The sequence below is a fragment of the Rhinatrema bivittatum genome, chromosome 2 (genome assembly GCF_901001135.1).
Source record: "Rhinatrema bivittatum chromosome 2, aRhiBiv1.1, whole genome shotgun sequence".
NCBI classification, from domain to species: domain Eukaryota; kingdom Metazoa; phylum Chordata; class Amphibia; order Gymnophiona; family Rhinatrematidae; genus Rhinatrema; species Rhinatrema bivittatum.
Window position 1 is genome coordinate 486,548,029 of NC_042616.1, and position 26,595 is coordinate 486,574,623.

The 26,595-nt window shown below is 43.1% G+C and overlaps 1 long non-coding RNA gene across 1 annotated transcript in view; it reads right to left on the minus strand.

Moving 5' to 3' along the window:
- Window positions 1-13,114: 13,114 nt before the first annotated feature.
- LOC115085030 overlaps window positions 13,115-26,595 on the minus strand; it is a 95,425-nt gene continuing 81,944 nt past the window's right edge. Inside the window, exon 3 of the long non-coding RNA XR_003854696.1 lies at window positions 13,115-13,175. This is a non-coding gene — a long non-coding RNA (uncharacterized LOC115085030). The remainder of the gene's footprint in view (window positions 13,176-26,595) is intronic.

A 26,595-nucleotide genomic window follows, 5' to 3' on the forward strand; every position in this document is an offset into this window, starting at 1 on the left:
AGAAATTGGTGCTGTTTTGGTGTGGGATGTTTTACTATTTATGCAATTTCTGTTCAGACAGAATATGTATCTTTTTCCTTGTGTCATTCTTAACAATAAAAATACTACTGGGCCTTTATTTTTATTTCCGCCGTGAATTGTAATGAGCAGTGTGTCACATATGTGAGCGTGGTCTGTTAGGTGTGTCACGATGGGAAAAAGGTTGAGAACCACTGGTCTAGGCCACTGAAATAAGGACAGGTAAAATGAAAATAATTATGCAAGATTGGACAATTCGGCTGGTGATTCATATTGGCCTGACCAGAGATGAGAGAGAGCCATTAGGTAAGAAAACTGCCAGACACCTCTGCTTTCAGTCACAGTTAACCATTTAGAGTCAGCTGCACAGAAGCTATGAACATGCAGGCTGATAACCAGTTGGCAGTATGACAGTAAACAGAAACTATGCAGAATAAAAGCATACACACAGCATCACTAACAGAAACAAGACAAGCTACTGTGGATGCAGGTCACTGTAATAATAGGGCAACACTCACTAAAGAGGAAAGCAGCTGTGGAGACAGGACACCTCTGTATGTAAGCATTAATGAGAGTAGGTAAATGGACCAAGCCATTTGCTTGAGCATTCCCCAAGGGAGGTGCCACAATGGTTTAGTTCTGAGGTTAGTATAATGACTCAGAGTTCTAGAAGCAGAGTAAGAATTGGAGCTTGAAGACAAGAGTTGGTGTTTTCTGTTCTCTCCTCCTGCTGTGTGGTGCAGAAGGGGCACCACAGTGTATTTTGCTATGGGTACCTTAAAAAGGCTCTTGCGTTACGTAGAAAAGGCAGAGGTTCTAGCACAAATAGACAATCACGTGGCTGAGTTTGTCTGCCAGATGGCAAGTTCTGTAGTAACTAGAAGTCCTAGCGGAAATGTTGGTGCTCATATATAACTCACCTTGAGCTATCAATGAAAAGGCATTAGCTAATTTTAAAATAAATAGGTATAGGGGTCTGTCTAGTAGGCTAGATGTTCATGCAATGACCACACTAGTATTGCTGTCTGTTTAGATTAAAAAAAAAAAAAAAAGATGTTGTGATTAGACAGGAGCAGGGTGTGAATTAAATGAGTAGTTTTGTAGGCTCATCTACCCAAAGTGGTAAAGTACAAATGAGGAAGATGACAAAAACTGTCCTGGATAAGGAGAGGTATCATAGAAGTGGTCATCCTGCATGCCTGGCAGCTGGGATATAGCCTTAGCAGTGGGGACAGGAATAACGGGGCAAAGTGGATGGACTGATTTGGTCTTTTTCTGCCATCTTCAATTATGTAAGTATTTAGATTAAAGCAACTGCAGTATATTAGTTACATAGGGGGTCATTTCCTATGCTGCAATACTTTATTAGGCGAGGGGCATTCCTGTGATATTTGGCCCCTCTCCAGGAAAATATGACTTTTTTTCCCATGATATTTTTTCATGCGGGTAAAAAAGATATGGGAAAAAATATGGAGAGAGGCTGAAAAACACACAATGGTGGGCCCTCTTTGCATGGGGCTGCTATCTTCTAAAAGGGCCACACATCCCAAAAATAACCCCTTCCAATGAGCAAAAATCTCCCTTGGGGGTCAGGTTAGATTCCTGCTCACCCACTCTCCGCTGGTAGAAACAGTGCCAAAAGTGTAAAAAAAAAAAAATAGAAACAATAATTGTTACAGGGCCCTGTCCCTTTCCAAACCCATCCCTTTTGTGCAAAGTTACCACTGCCCAACCAAACTCCCTCCAATGCTACTCCTCCCATGCCTCCAGCAGCTGCCTCCCAAGTCTCTGACCGCCCACTTTTAAGCAATCTATTCCCTGGTAGTCAATGGCACCCCTCCCCCCTTTACATAGAATAACCACCCTGGTAATGTAGTGAAGCCTACCCCTAAGCCCTGCCCCATCCCATTACCCAGAGAACACCCCCCCCCCCCCCAGCTCTGGACCTGTCAACACTATTTTCCAAAATGGTGCCAGCCAGCTTTGCCCCATCACATGATGGGTCAAAGGTTGTCCAGTGCCATTTTGAAAGCTGGTATTAACAGGCTTGGAGCCTAGGAGTGCTCTGGGCCACCATTAGACTACCAGGGAGACTCTCTCTAGGTAAGGGGAGTGGGGGGGGGGGAGCTGGAACCACTAGACTACCAGGGCATAGCTAATTGTAAGGGGGCAGCTGGAGGGGCAACTACTGTGAGTTTGGGGGGTAGCACTGGAGCAGTTTGGTTGGGCAAGGGGCAATTTAGCATAAAAAAAAGTGTGGGTTTTGGGATTGGACAGGCCATCACTATGAGATTTTTGTTCTTATTTTTTACACTTTTGGACCTGCTCAACCACCTCTAGAGGCAGGAGGGGTCTAACCAGGCCTGGGGGATATTTTACTCATTGGGAGGGAATGCTTTGGGCCACTGTCGGCTCTTTAATTTGCAGGTCAAGAGCATGGAAACGTGATAATGTCCAAGTGCTCCTGTGGAAAGGTAGCTATCTTTCCAGAAAATAATATGGCTTCGGCCAACTGTTATTTTATGTACATAGGATTGCCTATACTGTCAACTTTTATGCAGGCAATTGCATGCCAAGCAGCTAATTTCAATAGGGGTCTAAATATTGCATAATATTACTGCAATATGCGATTATCATGGGATAAACATTTTATTTATTTATTTATTAAAGGCTTTTATATACCGACTTTCTTGATACAAATCAAATCAACTCGGTTTACATCGAACTAATCAGTAACTATAACCAATCAATGAGACATTTTAAAAGGAGCATAAAGTTACATTATAACAAGGAAGCCTTAACTGGGAGTAGGAAAAAAAGAGTGGGAGAACGAAGATAAAGTACTATATACAATGGAGTATGGGAGGGAGGCAAGGAGCCGACCTCATAATAACTTATAAGCACTTTTTAGCATTTGTTTATTTACATAGGTGGTGGAACAATTCTTAGGCTGGCTAGTGGCAGGGAAGGCTCGGTATGATAAACGCTGATTTTCACACATTGCTTATCATAGCTTAGTAAATATACCCCGCATATTGAGATGGTCGCCGCACTGAGAGGAGAGGAGCACCTAGCTGTTAGCTGAAAGGAATCAGTAAATTTTTGCTTGGGACATTTTTCTTTTTTAAAAGTATTGGGGCAAAGTTAACTATTTAGTAATATTATTTAGTGTGTTTGTGCTTTTAATAGTCAGTAAGGCAGCAAATAAACAGAAGTTAGACTTTGTATTTTTAAATAGTAAGGCAGCTAGTAAGCAGAAGTTAGTGTTTGTATACTAAAAAAAAAAAAAAAAAGAAGCCAGAAGCTAGGAGCAGTGTATACCTAAGTAAAAAGGTTGAAAAGTTGAGTTCAGTTACTCACCTTGGAAAAGTGTTGAGGTAGTGTGATTTTGGTTTGATTAGGTACCAACATGTGTTAATCAAGAGAGCAGTAAGTCACTCTGGCTGACTAACTGACGTTAGACTGTTTATATTTCCCAACCCACCCACCCACCCCTAGCTCATCCTTTAATTTATTGGCAGGTGCCACTTTAAAAAAAAAACAACAACAAAAAACCCCCCACCTTATTGAGAGTTTGATCATTCCCGTTTAGGCCACCACCAGACATATAGTGAATTCACTAATACATTTAAAGGACATTAATTAGACACATTCCTACTCCCATAGCAACCTAAAACTTAAGTAGGAACTGAACAAATTTGAGATGAGGCAGCAGTCCAGCAGCAAGATGGGGCTTCCCGGTCTTTTGCATCGAGTGTCACACCTACACTTATTGAACTTCACTGGCTACCTATACAATCACGCATACTGTATAAAGCCCTCTCCCTTATACATAAAAGTCTGACTAATGAAAACCTCAACTGAATCACCCCTCCCCTACATTCGCGCACCTCCATAAGACCCACCCGCCGCGCCCTACAAGGAACCCTCCATACCCCAACTATCAAAACTATCAAACTTACCTCTACCATGAACAGAGCATTTTCAATTGCTGGCCCCACCCTATGGAACTCCCTACCCCCTGATATACGCACTGAGACCTCCACGCCTAAATTTAAAAAAAAACAACTAAAAACCTGGTTGTTTATACAAGCCTACCCACATGCTCCCCCCTCCCAATGAAGAAGACCCTACAACAGGAATTCCCACTGAAGTAGACCCCACAACAGGATATCGATAAGATAACCCATGCATCTGACTCTCACCCCCACCCTGTAACCCATGACCCACCCCTCGCGCCTACCTCTGTATGCCCTCTTTTGTATTTTCCCTCTCCCTCCTTTTCTCTCCCACACCCTTTTACCTCCGTTATGCTGTTTCCCCCCGACACACTATTTGAATCTGATTTACCCTGCTCAACACTGCTGTTACTAACTTTATTATGATAACCCTGTATAGTTTAAGATTATCCTTTGCTAGTAACATGACACCATCATAATTATTCTCATAATGACTTATTTATTACTATTGTTCTCTAAGAACCCTCGTTCATACTCCCTATTAGTATATACACATACATCCATTGTATATTGTTGCATAGAGTAATTAATTACATATATCGTTTGTATATTTGTTTTCCACACTCTCTTTACTGTTCTTTGTAAGGGCTATGCCCACAAGTTATTAGTTGTATGTAAACCGATACGATGTGCGAACGGCTATCGGTATATAAGAAACTCCAAATAAATAAATAAATAAATAAATAAATGTATGATTTTTTACCCGCTGGTGAGAAATTGTACATGTGATGCGATGCAAAGAGCTTCTGGCTCTCAGAGAACGAGTCCGATCTCTGGAGGCTAGAGTGGCAGACCTGGAAGTGCTGAGGCAGACAGAGAGGTATATAGATGAGACCTTCAAGGACCTAGTAGCCAACTCCCAACTTCAGTCTGGCAGCCCTGGTGCTACCTTGGAGGAAGAAGGTCTCATGATTAGAGAGCATCAACCTGATGCAGCAGGAAAGGATCCTGTAGCAAGGACCTGCTCTCCAGGTGGTGCATTGTCCTTTCGCACCGAGGATACCTCCCCAAGGCCTACTGCCCAGGAGGGAAGGGTTAGGTCAGCCGTCATAGTTGGTGATTCGATTATTAGGAATGTAGATAGCTGGGTGGCTGGTGGGCATGAGGATCACCTGGTAAATTGCCTACCTGGTGTGAAGGTGGCAGACCTCACGCGTCACCTAGATAGGATTTTAGACAGTGCTGGGGAGGAGCCGGCTGTCATGGTACATGTGGGCACCAACAACATAGGAAAATGTGGGAGGGAGGTTCTGGAAGCCAAATTTAGACTCTTAGGTAGAAAGCTTAAATCCAGAACCTCCAGGGTAGCATTCTCTGAAATGCTCCCTGTTCCATGCGCAGATCACCAGAGGCAGGCAGAGCTCCGGAGTCTCAATGTGTGGCTGAGACGATGGTGCAAAGAAGAGGGATATAATTTTCTTAGGAACTGGGGAACCTTTTGGGGAAGGGGGAGTCTCTTCCGAAGGGATGGGCTCCACCTTAACCAGGGTGGAACCAGACTGCTGGCGCTAACTTTTAAAAAGGAGATAGAGCAGCTTTTAGACTAGAACAAAGGGGAAAGCTGACAGTCACTCAGCAGCGCATGGTTCGGAGAGAGGTATCTTCAAAGGATACTAATGATGCATTAGAATTAGGGCATCCTGACAGTGAGGTTCCAAAGAGAAGAAAAGTAGTCCAAGTGCCTGTAAGTAAAAACTCAGCTGAGCTAAAAAATTCTAACTTATCCCTATCAATTAAAAAGCAGAATGAAAATACAAACAAAAAACACACTTTGAAATGTTTGTATGTGCTAATGCCAGAAGTCTAAGAAGTAAGATGGGAGAATTAGAATGTATAGCAGTGAATGACAATCTAGTATATGAACAAACCCCCAGTGTATTTTAATTTTTTACCAAGTATCAAAAATAATTCTTTGCTCACGATCAAGTCTTAATTTGCATATTATTTTGAAAGGTAAACTGCAAAAGTGTCATGAGACCCTTGCACGATACCCAATAATTCAACAACAAAATTTTTGAAAGGTCGAGGAAGGGTTTCATATATAGGTTTCTCAGCCCAGCATAAGGTCTGTTAGATTTTCAAATATAATCATCAACCAATCCTCCTCCACCTATGGGTTTTTTAAAATTCTGTGCAAACCCTAGTGAAAACTGCAACACAATTTTTTTTATCCCTTAAAACCAATTTTTTAAATATTATTTATAAAATTGTAATGCCTCCTTCAATGTAATTTCAAAGTCCCGACTTATCTGAAGATGTTGGTCCACCCGACGTAGCTACGTTTCTGGTTCGCACCGGAACCTTTCTTCAGGGGATATGTTCTTTTTAGAGCAGTCGGTATACCGCGTTAGCTGAGAATCATCTGTCAAGGCAAAAGTTTTTCAGACGCCATGCAGCGTTCTCAAGGCAAAAGTTTTCCAGACGCCATACAGCGCTCTTGCTCTCTGCAAACCTCTCACCAACGATCCAAGCTTTTTGAGCTAGAGGCACAGATAATGTGATAACCAATCACAACCCACATCGCCGCGACGTCATCGCGTATTCATTCAAACTAAAGAGCCCCAATCAAGAGCCTCATTCATTCCCTGAGGAGCTTGCGTGTTCAAAGTAAAGATCCAAAACTCTTCACGTTTATTCAACAAACCTTCCCGGTTCCCTCCTCTCGACGTGATAGGTATATGATCTATAACTGTCCATTTCAGAGTACTATATGAGTGTCCATGCTGTTCACAATGTGCAACAATTGGAGCAGATAAAGTAGACGTGTTTAATTTTGATTTGTGTTCATTCAGCCTCACTCTTATTTTGCGGGTGGTCCTGCCAATATATAAACCTGGGCATGGGCAAATGATTGCGTAAACCACGTAGTCTGAGTTGCATGTAGTATTATGTTTACGGTGTATCAAATACCCTGTCACTGGTTCTTGCCAGCTTAAGCCTTCAATGCAGTTTATACAATGAGAACATTGACCGCACTTATGATGTCCTATAACTGGAACGTGAACTTTTGTGGCAAATTGAGCATGTACCAGCTTGTCTCTAATGTTAGCGCCACGCGTAGTGACAATGAGCGGTGTCTCTTTAAAAATCTCATGGAGTGCTAATACATGCCAATGGCATCGTATCGATGATGAAATTACATTTGTAGCCACTGACTGTTTTAAGACACAAACGAGTTGTGGACAATCTTTTGATGGTTTGTACTGTAATAGACTTTGTCTATCAGAGTATTTCGCCCTTTTAGGGCAAAAATTTGAGAACATTGACCGCACTTATGATGTCCTATAACTGCCCTTTTAGGGCGAAATACTCTGATAGACAAAGTCTATTACAGTACAAACCATCAAAAGATTGTCCACAACTCGTTTGTGTCTTAAAACAGTCAGTGGCTACAAATGTAATTTCATCATCGATACGACGCCATTGGCATGTATTAGCACTCCATGAGATTTTTAAAGAGACACCGCTCATTGTCACTACGCGTGGCGCTAACATTAGAGACAAGCTGGTACATGCTCAATTTGCCACAAAAGTTCACGTTCCAGTTATAGGACATCATAAGTGCGGTCAATGTTCTCATTGTATAAACTGCATTGAAGGCTTAAGCTGGCAAGAACCAGTGACAGGGTATTTGATACACCGTAAACATAATACTACATGCAACTCAGACTACGTGGTTTACGCAATCATTTGCCCATGCCCAGGTTTATATATTGGCAGGACCACCCGCAAAATAAGAGTGAGGCTGAATGAACACAAATCAAAATTAAACACGTCTACTTTATCTGCTCCAATTGTTGCACATTGTGAACAGCATGGACACTCATATAGTACTCTGAAATGGACAGTTATAGATCATATACCTATCACGTCGAGAGGAGGGAACCGGGAAGGTTTGTTGAATAAACGTGAAGAGTTTTGGATCTTTACTTTGAACACGCAAGCTCCTCAGGGAATGAATGAGGCTCTTGATTGGGGCTCTTTAGTTTGAATGAATACGCGATGACGTCGCGGCGATGTGGGTTGTGATTGGTTATCACATTATCTGTGCCTCTAGCTCAAAAAGCTTGGATCGTTGGTGAGAGGTTTGCAGAGAGCAAGAGCGCTGTATGGCGTCTGGAAAACTTTTGCCTTGAGAACGCTGCATGGCGTCTGAAAAACTTTTGCCTTGACAGATGATTCTCAGCTAACGCGGTATACCGACTGCTCTAAAAAGAACATATCCCCTGAAGAAAGGTTCCGGTGCGAACCAGAAACGTAGCTACGTCGGGTGGACCAACATCTTCAGATAAGTCGGGACTTTGAAATTACATTGAAGGAGGCATTACAATTTTATAAATAATATTTAAAAAATTGGTTTTAAGGGATAAAAAAAATTGTGTTGCAGTTTTCACTAGGGTTTGCACAGAATTTTAAAAAACCCATAGGTGGAGGAGGATTGGTTGATGATTATATTTGAAAATCTAACAGACCTTATGCTGGGCTGAGAAACCTATATATGAAACCCTTCCTCGACCTTTCAAAAATTTTGTTGTTGAATTATTGGGTATCGTGCAAGGGTCTCATGACACTTTTGCAGTTTACCTTTCAAAATAATATGCAAATTAAGACTTGATCGTGAGCAAAGAATTATTTTTGATACTTGGTAAAAAATTAAAATACACTGGGGGTTTGTTCATATACTAGATTGTCATTTTGTCTAATACCCCAGAAGATTCGGGTGCTGTTTTTGAGGTTTAGCAGTGAATGACGACATAGACTTAATTGGCATCTCAGAGACATGGTAGAAGGAGGACAACCAATGGGACAGTGCTATACCGGGGTACAAATTATATCGCAATGACAGAGAGGAGTACCCGGGAGGCGGTGTGGCGCTTTGTCTGGGATGGCGTAGAGTCCCAACAGGATAAACATCCTGCATGAGACTAAATGCACAATTGAATCTTTATGGGTAGAAATCCCTTGTGTGTCGGGGACTATAGTGATAGGAGTATATTACTGTCCACCTGGTCAACGTGGTGAGACTGATAGTGAAATGCTAAGAGAAATTAAGGAAGCTAACCAAATTGGTAGTGTGGTAATAATGGGAGACTTCAATTACCCAAATATTGACTGGGTAAATATATCATTGGTACATGCTAGAGATTTAAAGTTCTTGGATGGAATAAATGACATTTTTATGGAGCAATTGGTCCAGGAACCGACAAGAGAGGGAGCAATTTTAGATCTAATTCTCAGTGGAGGACAGGATTTGGTGAGAGAGGTAACGATGATGGGGCTGCTTGGCAATAGTGATCATAATATGATCAGATTTGAATTAATGACTGGAAGGGGTCAGTAAGCAAATCCACGGCTCTCATGCTAAACTTTCAAAAGGCAAACTTTGATAAAATGAGAAAAAGTGTTAGAAAAAAACTGAAAGGAGCAGCTACAAAGGTAAAAAGTGTGCAAGAGGCATGGTCATTGTTAAAAAAAAAAAAAAACAAACAAAAAAAAAACCAAACCCATCCTAGAAGCAGTGTCCAGATATATTTCACACATTAAAAAAGGTGGAAAGAAGGCAAAATGATTACCAGCATGGTTAATAGAGGAGGAGAAAGAAGCTATTTTAGCCAAAAGATCTTCATTCAAAAATTGGAAGAAGGATCCAACAGAAGAAAATAGGATAATGCATAAATGTTGGCAAGTTAAATGTAAGACATTGATAAGACAGGCTAAGAGAGAATTTGAAAAGAAGTTGGCCGTAGAGGCAAAAACCTTTTAAAATATATCTGAAGCAGAAAGTCTGGGAGGGAGTCAGTTGGACCGTTAGATGATCGTAGGGTTGAAGGGGCACTTAGAGAAGATAAGGCCATCGCAGAAAGATAAAATGATTTCTTTGCTTTGGCGTTTACTAAAGACTATGTTAGGGAGATACCCGTTCCGGAGAATGTTTTCATGGGTAATGATTCAGATGGACAGAACCAAATCACGGTGAACCTAGAAAATGTGGTAGGCCTGATTGATAAATTGAAGAGTAGTAAATCACCTGGATCGGATGGTATACACCCCAGGGTTCTGAAGGAACTCAAAAATGAAATTTCAGACCTATTAGTAAAAATTTGTAACCTATCATTAAAATCATCCATTGTACCTCAAGACTGGAGGATAGCTAATGTAACCCCAATATTTAAAAAGGGCTCCAGGGACGATCCGGGAAACTACAGACCGGTTAGCCTGATTTCAGTGCCAGGAAAAATAGTGAAAAGAGTTCTAAGCATCAAAATTACAGAACATATAGAAAGACATGGTTTAATGGAACAAAGTCGGCATGGCTTTACCCAAGGCAAGTCTTGCCTCACAAATCTTCACTTTTTTGAAGGAGTTAATAAACATGTGGATAAAGGTGACGCGGTAGATGTAGTGTACTTGGATTTTCAGAAGGCGTTTGACAAAATTCCTCATGAGAGGCTTCTAGGAAGAGTAAAAAGTCATGGTATAGGTGGCAATGTCCTTTCATGGATTACAAATTGGCTAAAAGACAGGAAACAGAGTAGGATTAAATGGACAATTTTTTCAGTGGAAGGGAGTGGGCAGTGGAATACCTCAGGGATATGTATTGGGACCCTTAATTTTCAATATATTTATTAATGATCTGGAAAGGAATACGATGAGTAAGGTAATCAAATTTGCAGATGATACAAAATTGTTCAGAGTAGTTAAATCACAAGCAGATTGTGATAAATTGTAGGAAGACCTTGTAAGGCTGGAAAATTGGTCATCAAAATGGCAGATGAAATTTAATGTGGATAAGTGCAAGGTGCTGCATATAGGGAAAAATAACTCATGCTATAGTTACACAATGTTAGGTTCCATATTAGGTGCTACCACCCAAGAAAGAGAACTAAGCGTCATAGTGGATAACACATTGAAATCGTCGGTTCAGTGTGCTGTGGCAATCAAAAAAGCAAACAATGTTGGGAATTATTAGGAAGGGAATGGTGAATAATACGGAAAATGTCATAATGTCTCTGTATCGCTCCATGGTGAGACCCCATCTTGAATACTGTGTACAATTCTGGTCACCGCATCTTAAAAAAGATATAATTGCGATGGAGAAGGTACAGAGAAGGGCGACCAAAATGATAAGGGGAATGGAATAGCTCCCCTATGAGGAAAGACTAAAGAGGTTAGGACATTTCAGCTTGGAGAAGAGACGGTTGAGGGGGGATATGATAGAGGTGTTTAAAATCATGAGAGGTCTAAAACAGGTAGATGTGAATCGGTTATTTAGTCTTTCAGATGATAGACTAGGGGGCACTCCATGAAGTTAGCATGTGGCACATTTAAAACTAATCGGAGAAAGGTCTTCTTCACTCAACGCACAATTAAACTCTGGAATTTGTTGCTGGAGGATGTGGTTAGTTCAGTTAGTGTAGCTGTGTTTTAAAAAGTATTGGATAAGTTCTTGGAGGAGAAGTCTGCTATTAATTAATCTGACTTAGAAAATAGCCACTGCCATTAGCAACGGTAACATGAAATAGACTTAGTTTTTGGGTGCTTGCCAGGTTCTTATGGCCTGGATTGGCCACTGTTGGAAACAGGATGCTGCGCTTGATGGGCTCTTGGTCTGACCCAGTATGGCATGTTCTTATGTTCTTACTTATTTTGATTTATTACCTGTCTTTTTTAATATGAAATTCATTCAAGACAGTTTACAGTACATTGAGTAGCAGCTGATGAGCAAAAGGCCATTTGCAGCTTTACAGCAGATATTTTAAAGTTGCAACAATTTCACATTTTAGTTTGGCACCAAAATGTGCTAGACAAATACTGACTAAATTTTGACTAAGTTAGTGTAAATACTAGAAATTTAGTTTTGGCAATATGTACATGTAGCAAATGTATGATCATAGCAGCGTGTCTAAGCAACTTGTCAAGGTATTTGAGATGATGCCAAGTGATGAATCCATAGTCCCTCAGTGTCTTTGTCCTCTGGATTTAGCATTAAAGGCCTGGCAGAAAAGCCAGACTTTCAGTTGTTTCCTGAAATCACAGTAATCACAGAATGTTTTGGAGCCCTCCTGGGAGAGAATTCTAAAGGGCTGACACTGCTTCAAAGAAGGATCTGATTAAATGCCACTCATCCCTCCCCCTCCTCGCTCTTCCTTTCCACCATCCTTCAACCAGATCTTCTCAATCCATCTTTCAGCCTGAGCTTCTCAACCCTCTCCTTCCTCATGGCCACCAGATTCCTCTGGGCCCCACCACGCCCTTTCTAGTCCGCTTACTCATAGCAATATATATTAGACGCCTTACTTTATGTATCGCTTTTTTCCACTGTTTATGCCGCCCCATTATATTTGTCATTCGTTTTTTGATGACCTGTTTATTTATAATCAACTGTTATCTATAATGGTTTTATTTATAATTGCTTATCTATAATTATTTTTTTCTATATTCACCTGTTATTTAATGATTTGACGACTTGTTTCAATGTAACGCCATAGCTGCGACTGTTCTGTTTCAATGGAAACTGATTTGATTTGATTTGATATTTTTATCAAGAATGTCGGTAAATAAAAATTATAAATAAATAAATAAATAAATCTGTTTTGGGTGTGTTTTCCTTTAATAGCTTTTGAGGGCAGTACTGACATTGAGGAGCTGAGTGAAGATATTAGTGGTCTAGATGGTAAATGTGTATATGCATATATACACACAAACATATTAAGTTCCTTTTTCTATGTCTTCCTGTGTGTATGTTTATGTATGAATGTGTGCAAATATGTTTTTGTAATCCATATATTTTGTAAATCATTGATAGACACACATATGCAGATGTGTGTTTGCAATTTTTAATAGGCATAGTAGGCAGTGAGCATGTGATCCCCCTTCATGAGCAGAGGGGTGTTCCTGAATTTATTTATTTTTTAGTTCTCCACGTCCGGTCTTCCACATCCTTTTTCTCATGGGTCTGCAGGTTGAATTCTTTCCAAATCCTGTGCTAGGCGGATGTCTACTGCTGCACATCCCCCCTCCTTCCTCCAGGGAAAAGAATATTTCCTAGCACAGAATAAAGCCGTTTAAATCTTTTACCTCCAGTGTGATGAAGTTAGCTTTTCGTCAGTGAGTCACCATCTTGATTCTGCTTTACAGCTGTTAATTCAGAAAGCCAGAATTTAGACTCATAATTTTATACATCTTCATTATGTATTGAGCAATGTAATTTTCCAACACTGTTTCATGCATAACTTAGATATGTGTAGAGCCCAATATTCATCAGCTTGGAGAGCAGAGCAGGCTAAAGTTAGCCAGATTACTGCTGATTATGTACTCTGCTGACTCTCCTCCTTCCCTCACGCAGGGGCCGATGTAATAAGGAGCACTGAAGCTGCCAGGGGTTTCACGCATTTGTAAGCACAAAACTCTATCCGGGGATGTAATAAGGGTTTTGTGCACTGGAAAGCGTGTACGAATGCGCTTACAGACCCACGATTTTTCCTGCGTTAATGCAAGCTATGATGAAAGGGGAAATTGATGAAAGTTCTTTACAGCATTTGGTATTTCAAATCAGATGTTACAAATTTGGAGATAGATATTCAAAAGTCATTATCTGGCTAAAATCTATTCAAAATGCAGTCTCACCATGGAGCGATATAGAGGCATTATGACATCCATCCTTTTATTTGCCATTCCCTTCTTAGTAATTCCTAACATTGTTTGCTTTTTTGATCGCTACAGCATGCTGAGCTGACAATTTCAATGTATTATCCACTATGACGCCTAGATCTCTTTCTTGTGTGATAACTCCTAAAATAGAACCTAACATTGTGTAACTACAGCAAGGGTTATTTTTCCCTGTATGCATCACTTTGCACTTATTGAAACATAGAAATGACAGCAGAAGAAGGAAAGGACAGAGACGAGCTGGAACTGTGATCCTCTTCCAGGGTTGCAGAAGGGAGTAGCAGGAGTGGGGCAGAGATTTTCTTAAAAACAAAAAAATTGGGGGGTCATGGGGGGGGGGAAGTGTTTGCTATATAAATTGGAAAGATCTGAAGAAAAACCTGTGCTTAACTGCTGCAGGCATCTGTCTGGGCCAGGAGGGCAACTGTGCCAGCAGTGACTTTTTGCACGGCTCGGTGGGTTCCTGTCTGCTGCACTAGAGGGAATCTCTCCTTGAGCTGAACAGGACTGTGTAAGAAAATATTTTTGTAAATGATGGAAAGGAAGAGAGATCCAGGATAGGCTTGTGAGAAAACTGAATAAAGGAAAGAAACAGAGTAGAAAGAGACACTAAGTTAATAGAAGAAGTAACTGTTACCAAAGGAAGAGACGTAAAGAGAAAGGAGTTGAGCAATTTTCCCAAACTGCGATATTGTTAATTTTCCTGCATCTCTTGGAGTTTGTTGATATGTTTTACTCTGAAAATTCTAGAGTAAGCTGTTTTTAATTTGGAGCACAACTTATGACTGGACATTGGTTCTTTTGTGTGGAAGGCCCTCAGCCTAGTACTGTCCCTGCTGTTTTTCCTGCTCACAGCTCCTGAGACTTGATCCTCCTACCTCGGGATAGTGATCCCAGTGCTCCCCGAGGCTGGGAAGGTGACTCCAGAGACACAGGGGGGTTACAATTACATCAGTAGCCTTTGACCAAGTTAACCCTGTGTGGGGGCTGATTTTTCTTCAAACGGTCACAAGCAGTCCAACGAATCGCCCCTGCATTCAGATACGCAGGGTTGCAAAACGGAGTTGCAATGCCTGGCTTTCTAAAACCTGGTAAGGCACAAGCTTCTTTCGTTTCAGTTTCCGAGGAAGCACAGCTATGTGTCTTTTATAGCTCAGGTAGAGGGGACAGTCCTAACAGAACTCAGGATTTTACACTCCCCCTCACACATGGAAAAAATATTTCTCAATGTTTCTCCTCAGTCTTCCATGATGGAACCTTATGTATTGACTGTTTGTTGTAGAACTTTCCTCTAAAAGATGTTTGTTTCTTGTACATTAATGGCTTTCAAGTATTTGAATATCTGCATAAGAGGATATATGACAGAGTGATTCAAATACTTGAAGCTATAATGTTGTGTACATTTTCATTTGGTTTGTGACTCAATTTATGAGGATAAACATCTCCAGGCACTGGAAGAAAAGGTGTAGCATGTCTTGCTTCATTGTTTGTATTTCCCACCATAGCCAAGCGAGCTTATATATTGCATCTCTTTCCTCTCATCCATTTCATTCTATCACTGCACTAAAGATGTGGTCGTCCTGCTTCAGATCCTCATTGCGTCTCCCCAAGATGATGAACTTTGTACGAGGAACACAATGTAATGTTGGACACCAGAAAGCTGCTACCTGCTACAGGTAAATGCACTGCTCTAATAAATTCCTAGACTGGAACAGTTCTCCAGCGTATGCACGTTTCTTTCATGCATATTGATTGTGGATATCCTAAAAGCCCAACTGGCTATGGGGTCCCCAGGACAGGGTTGGGAAGCCCTGCATTAAATTATTTTATGAAGAAAAGGACTTCTCACCAAACAAGGTAGAGCTGGTGACAGCTCCTTGACAAGAAACCGGCAGCACTTCAGTGCAGAACTTTGTAAGGTGAGACTAGCTTGCACCAGCAGACACAAGTTATATAAAGGACACTCACTGTGAATCAGTGGACAAAGATTGCTTTAATGACTAGTATTATAAAAGAAGATACTGTGTAATAATCCATTACTTTTTTGTTTTTGTGATTTTTTTCAGCACATCTGTGACATCTGCCAAGGTGGCAGTGAATGGAGTTCAGCTGTATTATCAATGCACAGGAACGGGCGACCATGCACTTCTGCTGTCACCTGGAGTTTTAGGTCTGAATTTTTCCTATTACATTCAAATGAGGCATAGGCTGTGTATGGTGGTATAGGCAAATAAATGAATAACATACTTATGTACTGTATAGTGCCACTATTAAGTACAGTTTAAAGCTGGGCAAGCTTGAGAATGTTTGAGCCCAGCTCAAGCTAATTAGCACAGATGACAAATCAAAGATATGTCAAGCCAGTGCTAATCCTCCCAGTACAGCTTTTCTGCAACACTCATGGCTGATGGGTTCTTGTAGCACCAGCTTGAAATCAGAAGACAGAGGCAGAGAAGAGGTTGAGAGGGAGGGATGGAGGAGGACAGACTGGGAAGAAGCAGCGAAATCAAATTTGAAACACAGAAAAAGATTAGAAAGAAGTCTTTTAAATGTTGGTTAGGACTTGCTGAGCCTGATATTTAAAAAAAAAAAAAAAAAAAAAGCCAGATAAGTCAGACGTATCTAAGTATTTAGCTCAGAGGCAGGGAATGGGCGGATCGTGAAGGAGTTGAGCTAGCCCTGAAAATTTATCCAGCTAACTCTGGATGGCCCAAAGGATTATCCTAAAGTTATCCAGATAAACTTATCCAGCTAACTTGCCGAGCTACACAGCAGCTGAATATGAACCTTCACCCCCCCCCCCCCCATGTTTATTTTCCTGCTAATCAATTTGACTTAGCTCATACTTGCCTCTTAGTGCTCTAATCTATATTTACTAAAGGGCACTAACTAAATTTTCACATATAAAAACATTATTTCTCTATTCATTGGGAGCTCTGTTCACCCAAGGGTCCATCAAGCCCAGCATCCTGCTTCCAACAGTGGCCAATCCAGGCCATAAGAACCTGGCAAGTACCCAAAAACTAAGTCTATTCCATGTTACCATTGCTAATGGCAGTGGCTATTCTCTAAGTGAACTTAATAGCAGGTAATGGACTTCTCCTCCAAGAACTTATCCAATCCTTTTTTAAACACAGCTATACTAACTGCACTAACCACATCCTCTGGCAACAAATTCCAGAGTTTAATTGTGCGTTGAGTAAAAAAGAACTTTCTCCGATTAGTTTTAAATGTGCCCCATGCTAACTTCATGGAGTGCCCCTTAGTCTTTCTACTATCCGAAAGAGTAAATAACCGATTCACATCTACCCGTTCTAGACCTCTCATGATTTTAAACACCTCTATCATATCCCCCCTCAGTCGTCTCTTCTCCAAGCTGAAAAGTCCTAACCTCTTTAGTCTTTCCTCATAGGGGAGCTGTTCCATTCCCCTTATCATTTTGGTAGCCCTTCTCTGTACCTTCTCCAAGAAGTCTGGTGAATAAAACCAAACAAAAAAAATACCTTGAAACCAGTGGATTACAGGATAACAGATAAATGATTTTAGAAGAGCTTGCCAAACAAACTTTATTGATTTTCTTTGAAGTGGCCAGAGTATTAGATCTGGGGAGTGCAGTAGATGTGACCTATTAGTATTTCAGTAAAGCCTTTGACACTATTTTACATAGAAGATTTGTGAGCAAGTTAGCCAGTCAAGGAATCAGAAGAAAAATGTATAAACTTGAGAGAGAAGTTAGTAGATTAACAGTACACAGAGAATGCGGCCAATATGGTTCACTCTGGTGAAGGGAAAGTGACTAGAGGGTGCTATAAGGAATCAGTCCTTTTAATACCTTTAGAAGTGACATTGGAGAAAGATTAGAAGGGAAAGCATGCCAGTTTGTAGATGAAATGAACGTTTGCAATAGAGTAAACATACCGGAGAGTGCAGGTAAGATGAAAGAGTTGAATCCTGAGGGAGTCTTGAGAGCAGATTCTGCCTGTGCTGGTGACTGAAGGGGATCTGTAAGTATTGCTTTGCTGGGGAATTTTTGTGATCTAAAGCTTTGGAAAGATTGTGAAGTAAATTTCAATGGGGGGGGGGGGGGGTTTGCCTTTGGATGTTAAAAACTAGCTTATTCCTGTGATATATTTCGACTTTCCCTTCTTCCTGCCCACCCCAAGCACATACTCTGTTATCCCAATTAAAAGGGCAGTGGGCTCCTCACCCTTGCCTGCGAGGGTGGGGAGCCCACTGCCAGGAACTGATGGCCCAGGGGCAATGGGACAAGGAAGAGTCGGGGCGAATCTGTCAGTCATGTCTAACAACACCACAACAGTTGCCTACATCAACCGCCAGGGAGGAACCAGAAACCAACAGGTGTCCCTGGAAATAGGACCCCATATTGGCGTGGGCGGAAGAAAACCTGCAGGGGATCTCAGCCGCCCACATCGCAGGAAAAGACAACGTCACTGCGGACTACCTCAGCAGAGAGAGTCTAGACCCAGGGGAATGGACACTGTTGACCACAGCCTTCCAGTTGATAGTAAACTGCTGGGGAACCCCAGCCATGGATCTCCTGGCAACTAGGTCCAACACCCAAGTTCCCAAGTTCTTCAGCCGCAGACGAGAACTGCAATTCCGGAGAATCAACGCCCTCGTCCAGACCTGGCCACAGGAAGACCTGCTGTACGCTTTTCCCCACGGCCACTACTGGGCGGGATCATCCACAAGATAGAACACCACAAGGGGCTTGTACTTCTAATGGCACCGGACTGGCCAAGAAGGCCATGATCCGTGGACATGCGAAGACTTCTTGCGGGGAACCCTCTGTGCCTACCTCCACACAGGGACCTTCTCCGGCAAGGACCGATCCTCCACGAAGACCCAACTCTATTCTCTCTCACGGTCTGGCCATTGAGAGGACTTGCCTGAAGAAGAGCAGATACTCTAAGGCAGTGATTGACACCTTGCTCCGAGCACGCAAGTTTTCCATGTCTCTAGCTTACATACAAATATGAAGACTATTCGAAGTCTGGTGGGGGGACCGTGAGATCATTCCGCCTGACGGTCAAAATCCCCCATGATCCTGGAATTTCTGCAGGACGGCTTGAAGAAGGGGTTGTCTCTCAACTCCCTCAAGGTTCAGGTGGCCGCGCTGGCCTGCTTCAGAGCCAAAGTGGACTGCATCAGTCTATCAACCCATCCAGATGTTTCCTGATAGGGGTCAAACAAATCCAACCACCCTTAAAGTGGCTGGTGCCCCTATGGAATCTCAATCTAGTACTAGATTTCCTAGCGGGAGCTTCCTTCAGACCTTCTCGCAGTCTGTCACTACAGCTACTGACCTTGAAGACTTCATTCCTGGTGGCAATATGCTCAGCCTGTTGCATCTCCGAGCTTCAAGCCCCATCCTGTCGAGAACCATTCCTCAGGTTCACACCAGGATCCATACAACTACGCACAGTCCCCTCCTTTCTTCCGAAGGTGGTTTCTCAATTTCATCTCAACCAAACCATTTCTCTACCATCTCCAGACAAACATAAGGACTTTGAAGACTCATGCCATCTTCGCCACCTAAACATCGGCAGACTCCTAGTCCTGTACCTAGAAAGATTGGAATCCGTACGAAAGACGGACCAGCTATTCATCCTTCTCAGCGGGAAGAAACAAGGGGAAGCAGCCTCGAGGGCCACCAAAGCCCACTTGATCAAAGACGTAATCAAGGCAGCCTACGTAGAAGCAGGGAAGCCTCTGCCTCTACAAGTCAAGGCCCATTCTACAAGGGCCCAGGCAGTGTCCTGGGCAGAAACCAAGATGCTGTCACCCTTCAAGATCTGTCAGGCGGCGACGTGGTCCTCCATACATACCTTCTCCAGGTTCTACTGCCTGGATGTCCAGGCCCAGGAGGACACATCATTTACAAGGGCAGTACTAAGTGGGCCACGGGCAGCCTCCCACCCAGTTCAGGAGTAGCTTTTGTACATCCCATTGGTCCTGAGTCCATCTGCTACATGCAGATGGACTCAGGACCATCTGCATGTAGCAGATGGTCCTGCATGTAGTAAGAGAAATTACTCTGCATGTAGTAAGAGAAATTACTTACCTGATAATTTCATTTTCCTTAGTGTAGACAGATGGACTCGGCATCCCGCCCACGGCTGCCCCAAATTCGGGAAACCTCAGGTGACAATCCCCGAGAGCAAGATAAGCACGGGTAAGCCAGGTATTACCCCTAGTTCAGGACATCCATAGTTGCCGGGTGTCTGCGTTCTTCAGTTGAGTGCACTGGTGGTCTCCAATTTGGAAATCAGTTAAACCAGTCCTAGTTAATCAAGTTAATCAAGTTAGCCAAGTTATTCAAGTTATTAAAACACACATTTATCTACAATTACTTTTCGAGGGGAATACTGAAGAGCTAAGCTTCCTGCACGGGTAAATGTAGGCTGACGTCAGCTTGAAATCTGACTCCGTCTCCCAACTGCTATCAGGAGTACACTATACCCATTGATCCTGAGTCCATCTGTCTACACTAAGGAAAACGAAATTATCAGGTAAGTAATTTCTCCATTTCATTTACCCCAATATTGATTGGATAAATGTGTCATTGGAACATGTTAGGGAGGTAAAGATTTGAGATATCATCGATGACTGCTTCATGGAGTAGCTGGTTCTGGAACCAAAGAGAGAGGATATTAATCTAGATCTAATCCACACTGCAAAACAGAATCTGGTGCAAGAAGTAACAGTGGTGGGGTCTCTTGGCAATAGTGATAATAACATAATCAAATTTAACATAATCACTGTAGGGAGGACAATAAGGAAAACTACTGCAGTAGCATTTAACTTTAAAAGGGAAGACTATGATATAAAGTGGAAATTAGAAAAAACTAAAAGGAGCAGTTGCAAAAATTAGAAGTTTGCATGTGGCATGGGCGCTATTTAAAAACACCATCTTGATGACCAACAACTGCCAGCATGGTTAAATGGTGAGGTGACAGTCTATTAAAGCCAAAAGGACATATTTTAAAAAATGCAAGATAAATCCAAATGAAAAAAAATAGGAACCAGCATAAGCACTGGCAAGTAAGTTAGATGTAAAGCATTAATAAGGCAAGCCAAAATAATTTGAAAAGAAGCTTTCTTGAGAGGCAAAAATTCCAAATATAAATTTTTTCAAGTATATTTGAAGCAAGAAACCTGTAGGGAGTTGGTTGGACCACAAAATGACCAAGGGGTAAAAGGGGTGCTCATGGAAGGTAAGCAGAAAAACTAAATTAATTCTTTGCTTCAGTTTTTACTGAGGAGAGTGTTGGGGAGATAATTATACCGGAAAATTCTTTGAGAGTAATTGAGGAACTGAATCAAATCACAGTGAACCAGGAAGATATAATAGAGCAAACGGACAAACTAATGAGTATAAATCACTGGGACCAGATGGTATACTACTTGGATGCATAAAGAGAAGTTTCATTACCTCTGTATAAACATCTGGGGAGGAACCCTCTTTGAGTACTGTGTTCAGTTCTGGTAGTCACATCTACAAATGGAAAACTACTGCAGTAGCATTTAACTTTAAAAGGGAAGACTATGATATAAAGTGGAAATCAGAAAAAACTAAAAGGAGCAGTTGCAAAAGTTAGAAGCTTGCATGTGGCATGGGCGCTATTTAAAAACACCATCTTGATGACCAACAACTGCCAGCATGGTTAAATGGTGAGGTGACAGTCTATTAAAGCCAAAAGGACATATTTCAAAAAATGCAAGACAGAGGCAATTCAAAGAAAGGCCATCAGAATGATGTGTGGGCTGCATTGTAAACCAATGGCTGTCAGCCTAGTCTTCAAGTACCCCCTAGCCAGTCTGATTTTCATGATATTCACAATTAATATGCATGAGCTAGATTTGCATGTACAGTCTCCATCATATGTAAATATATCTCATGCTTATTCATTATGGATAGGGGGTACTTGATGAATGGATTGAGAACATTACCATAAACCATGCATGGAGAGATTGAAGGATATACTCTCTGCAAGAAAGAAAGGAAAATGGAGATAGGACAATTAAACACTCAAATATTTCTCCTAGTGAAAGCAGGATGGTAGGCCTCACACATGGGTGATATCATCGGATGGAGCCCAGCACAGAAAATTTATGCATGCCACTATCCATGTATCCATGCGGGGTCCCTCTTCAGTCTTCTTTTCCACGGAGCTATCATCTCATGGTTGTGGAGCTCATGCTCTTTTTTACTTCAGAAAATATTTTTTCCTGTGCTGGGTTCCTCTCCATTCTTCCTGGCTTAGTTTAATCTGCGGCATGGTAAGTTTTTGCCTTCTGTGAGGTCGGTTCCCGGTAGCGGTGCCTTCTGGCATCTGCTAGTCATCGACCTCTCGCTGGCTGTTTTTGTCATGGTGTCATCAGGTTTCCGAGAGTGCCTCCATTGTCCTCGGACCATGTCCCTCAGGGATCCACAGAGGTGTGTATCCTCTACCTGGGGGCATTGCATGGCATTCGGGGATGTCATTTTTGTGATCAGATAACTCCCAAGGGCCGGTACGCCCGCCTGGACAAGATGGAAAAGTTCAGTTCCAGGAAGTCTGAACCCTCGACACCGGAGTTGGGGGCAAAAGCACTGAAAGGCAAGGGAGACCTGATGGTCACCGATCCCTCTGTGTCCACTCCTCTATCAGGGCCTCTGGTGGAGAGAGGTTCCGGAGATTGGCCTTCATCTGTCTCCTCTCACTCGAGGACCTTGCGATTGTCTCCTTCTTCCTTGGCATCGGGGAAAGACCAAGCTGAGCACCATGGGAAACCCCAGAAACATCACCACCAGTCTCCGTTCTTGCACAGTGCCAGGCTCGGGGTGGCACTGGCTTCTGCTGTGATGCCCCCGAAGCAACCCCGTGGCGAGGAGGCATCGCCCTCCATCGCCAGGGATCCAAGGCATTCCACACCATTTCCAGTGCCGGGTGCCCATCTCCCTTAGAGCTCCTGTCGTCGTTGGCCTTCGAGGAGGAGCTGGAACACAGGGTGCAATTGGCGGTTCTTCGAACCCTACAAGGTATCAAGCCGCCAGCCCTGCTGGTGCCTCCACTAGTGCCAAAGCCCATGCCTGCTATTTTGGCACTGCTGCTGGAGCGCCTTGATCCTCTCAGCATTCTCCCTATGCAGCCAATGCTGATGCCATCAATGTCCCCCCGGCCACCGTTCCTCCAGTGAACAGGAAGGCTGATGCAGTGTACTTGGTCCAGCATGCTACGAGGGTTTGAGAAGCGTCAACATCCGCCCTTAAGAAGGCCAAGTACTCCCTCACCCATGCCTCTGCCCCTCTAGGACAGGATGCGCTGGGTAGGAAGGTGTTTCAGGGCACCATGCTGATTGCCCATATGCCCTCCTACCAGCTTTATATGATGCAATATTCTTGATACCTCTGGAAGCAGATCCAGGACCGGTCCAAGCACCTCCCCCAGCAGCAGGACACTTTTTCAGTGGTCGACCAGCAGGGAAACAGGACGTGGAGGGTTGGATCTTCCATCTCTGGGGTACCCCGGACGTGGATCTGTTCACATCCCCCTGCAACAGGAAAATGGATAAGTTCTACTCCTTGTACAGGGGGGGACAGCAAACCAGCCTCAGATGCCTTTGCCCACCATTGGGACAAGGGCGTTCTTGTATGCGTATCCTCTGCTTACTCTGGTGATGAAGACTCTTCTGAAGCTTCGACAGGACAGCAGAACTATGATCCTCATAGCCCCTCATTGGCTGAGGCAGATGTGGTTCCTGCTCCTGCAGGATCTTTCCTTCTGGGAACCGCTCAGCCTGGGGACTTCCCCAGATCTCATCACGCAGGATCAGGGCAGGCTGCACAATCCCAACCTCTGGGCTTTGTCCCTGATGGCTTGGATGTTGAGAGGCTATTTCTGCAGCCCCTGGACCTCTCCGATGATGTGTCTCGAGTGCTGGTGGCTTCCAGGAAGCCTTCCACTAGGAAGTCTTATGGCCTGAAGTGGAAGAGGTTTTCTGTGTGGTGTGAGCACTGCATCCTGGAATCTGATCTCCTGTCCATACTGAAGCTGCTTAATTACCTCCTGCACCTTTCAGAAGCTGGCTTAAAGACCAACTCCATTAGGGTATACCTGAGTGCTATCTGTGCCTACCACCAGGGTGTGGATAGTTCGCCCATCTCTGCGCAACCCATTGTGGAACACTTTATGTGAGGTCTGCTTCAGTTGAAACCTCCCATGCAGCCTCCTGTTGTGTCTTGGGACCTCAATGTGGTGTTGGCTCAGCTCATGAAAGCTCCTTTCGAGCCACTGTATTCATATAACCTCAAATACCTGACCTGGAAGGTCATTTTTTGGTCGCAGTCACGTCAGCGTGCAGAGTCAGTGAGCTTCAAGCCTTAGTGATGTATCCACCCTACACAAAGTTCTTCCATGACAGGGTGGTTCTGCACACACATCCTAATTTCCTGCCTAAGGTGGTGACAGATTTCCATCTTAACCAGTCCATCGCCTGCCCACCTTTTTTCCCAAGCCTCATTTACACCAGGGTGAACGGGCTCTGCACAGTCTGGATTGCAAGAGAGCCTTAGCCTTTTACTTGGAGTGCACAACAGGCCACAGGCACTCGACGCAACTCTTCAGCTCTATTGACAGGAATAGATTAGGAGCTGCGGTTGCTAAACAGACTCTATCCAACTGGCTAGCAGATTGCATCTCCTTGTGCTATGCTCAGGCAAGACTGCAGCTTGGGGGGCCATGTCAAGGCTCATTCTGTCAGAACTACGGCAACTTCATTGGCCCACTTGAGAGCAGTCCCCATGGACGAGATCTACAAGGCTGCAATGTGGAGTTCTTTTCACACTTTTGCCTCTCACTACTGTCTGGACAGAGATGGCTGACGCAATAGCAGCTTCGGCCAGTCTGTCCTCCAAAATCTCTTTCAGCTGTAGAACCGAACTCTTCCTGCCTAGGACCCATTTTTCAGGTTATCTCCCTCTTTTACCAACAGCACCAGTGTTGTTGTGCCCATTGGCACTTGTTTAGGTGACTTTTGGTCTCATCTTTTTTCGGGAGTAGCCTGTAGTTAGGGATTCACCCATGTATGAGGACTACTATCCTGCTTGTCCTAGGAGAATGCAGAGTTGCTTACTTGTAACAGGTATTCTCCTAGGACAGCAGGATGTTAGTGCTCACAAAACACGCCCTCCACCCCGCGTAGTTGGATTTCTCCTATGTTTATTTTATTATTTTGTAATTCTATGTTATGAGACTGAAGAGGGACTCTGTGTGGACGCGTGGATAGTGGCATACTCAGTTGCCAGTCAAAGTTTCTAGAAATGAAGAAAAAGGGAAATTAGTATTTCACTGAAATATTCCTGTGAAATTCCAAAGACATTTTTTGAGAACACAATAGCCATTTTGAATATGATTCTGTCTTCTAGCCGAATCCCAGTGCATGTGCTGTTACATCACCTCAGTGCTCTCTGACTGCGTTGTATGGTGCAGATCCTCTGACTGAGCAGGAAATTTGACCACATCACACCCTCACTGCTACTACGACTCTCAACCAGCCTATTAAAAAAATTACAGCTACTACAAAATGCAGTGGATTTATGAAATGTGTCTCTATTCCTTAAGCCTGAAGGCTCATGGCACGTTAAATATGTATGTTTACATAAGAAATTCACGTGATAATATCCGCTATCATTTACATTTTCGAACAAATACATGGGGTTTTTTTAGGGAGCATTGAGGATGATTTTGAACTGCAACTCAAGTATTTAAACAAGGAACGCTTCACAATAGTGGCCTGGGATCCACGCGGATATGGACGCTCCATCCCTCCAACTCGTGATTTTTGTACAGGCTGCTATGAAAGAGATGCCAAAGATGCAGTTGATTTGATGCAGGTAATTTCCTAGGAGTTCTCACACAGCCGAGCCCTCCTTCTTGCAGCACCTAAATATGTTGGTGACTGTCCACCTCCTCCCTCTCATGCAGTACACTGAGGAGGATAAGTCACCCCCAGAGGGCAGAGAGAGTACTGCAGGCAGGGAAAAGGATTAGAGCAGAGCTTTCCAAACTGTGTGTCGGGACACGTTAGTGTGTCGCCTGCAGTGTGCAGGTGTGTCGCGCAAGCCCGGTCAACTCTGATGCGAGTTTGGGCTTTTTTTTTCCTAGAGATTCACTTTTTTTTTCAGTTTATGGGTTGCTTATTATTGGGTGATTTTTGCTGTCAATCGCGTTTTTGGGGGGGCTTGGTGGGTGGAACGAGCCCAGCCATCCTTGCATTGGCTGCTGCTGCCGATGAGGCCTGGCCATGAGGAGTGCTGACTGCAAGCAGCAGTGTCTGGTGATCATGGAAGGGAGTGAAGCACTTAACTGGCAACAATCAAAAAGACGAGGTACATGAGTGTGGGGGCCAGACATGTGCTGGGGGGAGAGAGATGAGTGAGTGGGGGGCAAACGTGCTGGGGGGACAGAAATGTGCTTGAGGGGGAGAGATATGAGTATGTGGGGGCCAGACATGTGCTGGGGGGAGGAGAGAGATGAGTGTGTGGGGGACAGACAATTTGTTTTATTATTGTTTCTCATAAATTATAACAATAACATGAATCTTGGAATATATATTTTTAATATAAATTTAAGGTTTTCATGAGATAGGTTGTGTCGTGAAACATTTTATTTATGTATATATTTAAGGAAACATACATAAATTGTCGAAATATGTTTCGTTCATTTAACCTTTAACCTCTGGTTTACTAGTAGACTGAATTACCGTGTCGTGAAATTATATTTGTCTAAAAAGTGTGTCACCAACATGAAAAGTTTGGAAAGCTCTGGATTAGAGAAAGTTATGTGGTGCATCAGGACAGTGCTGCCAGCATGAGAAAATCCAA